Below are 4,277 nucleotides of genomic sequence, written 5' to 3'. Positions count from 1 at the left end.
GTAGAATGTATTTCAGCTGGAACTGGACATCGCCCACCCTCCCACCCCTGTCGCGATTTTAATTAGCGTTGCGATTGATTGATGACGGTTTGCATTAGCGTTGCGAGAAATTTACACGCGATTTGTATTAGAGTTGCGAAAAATCTAGATGCGATTTGCATCAGAGTTGCGAATTGATTGAGATCGCGTTTTGAATTAGCGTTGCGAAGTGATCGAGATCGCGTTTTGAATTAGAGTTGCGAAGAAATGCTACTCGCGATTGCTCTTGTGTATTGAATTTTTATAGTTGGAATCTTTATTCAATTGTAAATGTTTGCTTTTAAAGTAATGTTACATTTTTTTCCTTTTTTTTCAGAGTAAATTCATTTTATTTATTCAGAGTCCATTTGCTCCATCTGTAATTTTAACGATAGTGTTGCGTAAACGAATAAACGCGGTTTGTCTTTGAATAGTGTTGCGACGAAATGCCCAAATTTTTCAGGAGTCGCTGAAAGAGCTGCACCAAAGGTGATCAGGGCAGCCGCCCTGATTACGACTGCCATGGATCCCCCGTTATTAGCGTTGCGTATTATAAATTACAGAGTGCATAGATGATTAGTGTTGCGTATTGCCCAAAGCGCCCTAACGTGGCTGCTCTCGCGTTTAACGGTGACTTTTTTTATCATTTTGTTTTCGTAAATTCAGATTGCAAGTAAATTGAAGCACTCACCGCGATTGATTCTGAGACTCTTTTTTTATTTCATACATTTAATAGATCAGTGTTGCGTATGAGAATGAATTACTCCACTCACGGTTTTTGCTCGGGTTTAGAACGAGTGGATTGGGAAATATACCGAGTGTTTGTCATAAAATACTGTTGAATTGTATTCGTTGAATTGTTATAACAGAAATTTGCTAATAGTTACGATATTAAGTGATATCGACGATGATTTATTTTTAAAGTAATAATGACTTTGAGATGTTGAGAATCTCGAATTGAATCGGAATATATCAGAGGAAGAATTAATAATGAATGAAAGTACAAGTAGAAGCTCGGTCAATTCTTAAAAAAAGAAAATAAGAATTAATCGTTATTAGAGTTAGTTTACTTTTCTCGCTACGTAAGATTCCTCTGTCGGTAATAGTTGCAAATTTGCAATACCGATTGATGCAACAGTAGAGTACAGTGAATTTTTATAAATTTTCGAGATAGCTTTGCACGAATTAAAGTACACTCGCGATTAGGTTTCTCATATTCCGTGTGTGACGTAAAAAGCTTGCAAAGAAATATTGTTACGTAGAAAGTAGTTGCTCGTAATATTCATAGTAAAATGTTTGAATCATCGGTACGACGTCGCATACTCGTTGCTAATTGAAAAAATGATAATATAGATAAAATTGCGGTAAATTGTGCGGTTATTTCGGTTTTAAATTCCTAATGAAGAGTAAATTGGAACATCTTTCCACGTTTTCTTCCGTGAAAATAACTTCTAAATGAATCGTGCACAATTTTAATCTCTCTTTTTTTTCATCTTGGTATTCGGTATAGAAAATTTTCCAGTTTATATTTTACAATTACCGTTTATTCCTATTCAATTAGCAAAGATTCTTCCTTTGATTTGTTATCAATGTGTACCAAGTAATTGCTAACAGTGTAAAGTACCTTTCAATTTTTTTTAATATCACTTTCATTTCAATGAATACGTAAAAATATACATACGATGTATGCACAGTGTCTTTTTTTTTTTCAGCTGTTAAACCTTCATTTTTAATTATTATTACTGAGGCTTTCGGATGTAAGCTGTGTCCTTATGGAAACAGTACTCCATTCCCCAATGATAATAATTATTAATATTTTATACGTATATGTGCGTAATATCTTTTTTTTTTCAGCTGTTAAACTTCCATTTTTGCTTTTATTAATCCAAGAAAAAACGAGTTTGTTACAGATTCGCTTTACCGAAAACTGAGGAAATTATTGGAAGAGGAGAAGTAAACGATGCCCATGTTGTAACTTGTAAAATCTAACTACTAAATTTGTTTGAATTTGAGTTTGTTGCAGGTGACAGAGAAGCATACGAGCAATTCATCTTATACCGATATCTCCCTTCGTTCTCCTTTATATCCCTTTAGATTTTTAGAATAGGCAGGGTGTTGCAACATAGATTTCTAATTAGGGAGGTTGTTTTCCAATCGGACGTGGAATTTTAATTAGCCACGTTACTTTCCACATTAAGTTAAATTCTTGATTAAACAGGCAGTTTTTAAGTTAAGTTAAATTTTTAGCGAGGTAGGTCATTTTCCACATCAAGTTAAATTCCCAATTAAATAGGCGAATTTTAAACGAAGTTAAATCTTTAGCGAGGCAGGACATCTTCAACATTCAATTAAATTCCCAATTAAATAGGCGAATTTTAAACCAAGTTCAATCTTTAGCGAGGCAGGACATTTTCAACATTCAATTAAATTCCTACTTAAATAGGCGATCCTTAATTTAAGTTAAATCATTAGACAGGTAGGCGATTCTTAATTTAAGTTAAATCATTAGACAGGTAGGCGATTCTTAATTTAAGTTAAATCATTAGACAGGTAGGCGATTCTTAATTTAAGTTAAATCATTAGACAGGTAGGCGATTCTTAATTTAAGTTAAATCATTAGACAGGTAGGCGATTCTTAATTTAAGTTAAATCATTAGACAGGTAGGCGATTCTTAATTTAAGTTAAATCATTAGACAGGTAGGCGATTCTTAATTTAAGTTAGATTCTTAGACAGGTAGGCGATTCTTAATTTAAGTTAGATTCTTAGACAGGTAGGCGATTCTTAATTTAATAATAATATTTAAGACTTTAACATCTAAGTAGTCAAGTTTCTAATGACAATTCAGTGCTCGAGTTACATGGTATTTAAGGCTGTAGCTCTCAGTTTGTAAACATTGTAATTGCTTTCCTGTCGTTAGTTTTCTGTAAACAATTTCGAACAGAAACGCTTGATTTCTTTCCGAGATAGCTGGGTGTGCAGTCAGTACCCTCAAGTTGACGTGTTTGTTTGTATTTTCTTGTTTCGTGTTTGGAATATTTCACGGGTCAGATTCCTACTTCACATATTCTTGTGTAGTTGATGAAAATACAGAGTAACGATACATGTATAAATTAATATCTCGTATAGAATTAAGGCTTTCATCAGTCCTAGTTTAAATCAGGTTTAAGTTAATTCCAAGTTTAAGTGAAGTGCTAGTGAAGTTATACTGTAAGTGAGATAAGTTTAAGCTAAACTTAAAGTACTTTAAGTTAAAATTAATAGGATACATTTAATGTCTTTTTTTTTGTATTTTTTTCCTTTCTTTTCCGACGATTTTTATTCGAGTTCGATTTCTTTCAATCTCCTGCTATTGTTCGTTTGCATAGCGGTCGAAAATTTGAACGTACTGCAAATGTACAATCAGTAGAGAGGTGTTGTGTTGCATGAATTAGTAGAAAAGTAATAGTAGGCGCGTAAAAGGAGGGTGGATGGGACCGTGTGGATAGGGCGGGCCTCCATTCGCAGCAACCTCCACGTGGTTATAATTATATAGAAAATAATTTGACACGTAATTATATTTATATAGCAAATAATACGAGCAGATTGGCTGCCATAGTAAAAGATTGTAGTTTAGTCTGATACGTATCGATGCTTAACATCAGATTTGACACAGTACTTAATGGTGAATTATATGTTAGGCATAGGTTGAAACGAAGTATTATTGTTAGGAAATATAGAAACTATGATACGCGAGAGAAGGATAAAGTATTCTTTGAGAATCTTTGTGAATTATTGAAAAGAAGGATCTTTTACATCTGTCGACTTTACCATCTTCGATGTTTGGATTGTATATCGTTCATAAACTCACCACTTTATATCGTAGAGGGCATAACGAAATCTCTGAGTTTTTACACGGTCGGTATTTCAGATACCGTTGGACAAAATGTTTCGCAAGGTGGCAAGTTTATTCTGTATCTCGTCTACGGTTCGTGTCTCTGTTAACTAATTCGTTATAATTGACATAGAGGTTAAGTTAGTATGTATAAATAAGGTTACATTGAATAAAATAAAATGTTTCAATACCTTGTAATCAAACGTAGTATTTTATTTATTAAATACAACTGATTAAAAGATTAAGAATTATTACTTTTAGAATGTTATTTATAGATGTAAATCTATCATATTTACAAATCTTATACAGTAAAAATATTATAAAATATCACAATATTACAATTATACTTTTGTTCCTTTGCACCATAAGTGTAAAGTACTTAATAG

The sequence above is a fragment of the Habropoda laboriosa genome, unplaced genomic scaffold, assembly GCF_001263275.1.
Source record: "Habropoda laboriosa isolate 0110345459 unplaced genomic scaffold, ASM126327v1 scaffold143, whole genome shotgun sequence".
Lineage (NCBI taxonomy): Eukaryota > Metazoa > Arthropoda > Insecta > Hymenoptera > Apidae > Habropoda > Habropoda laboriosa.
This window is presented reverse-complemented; position numbering follows the sequence as displayed.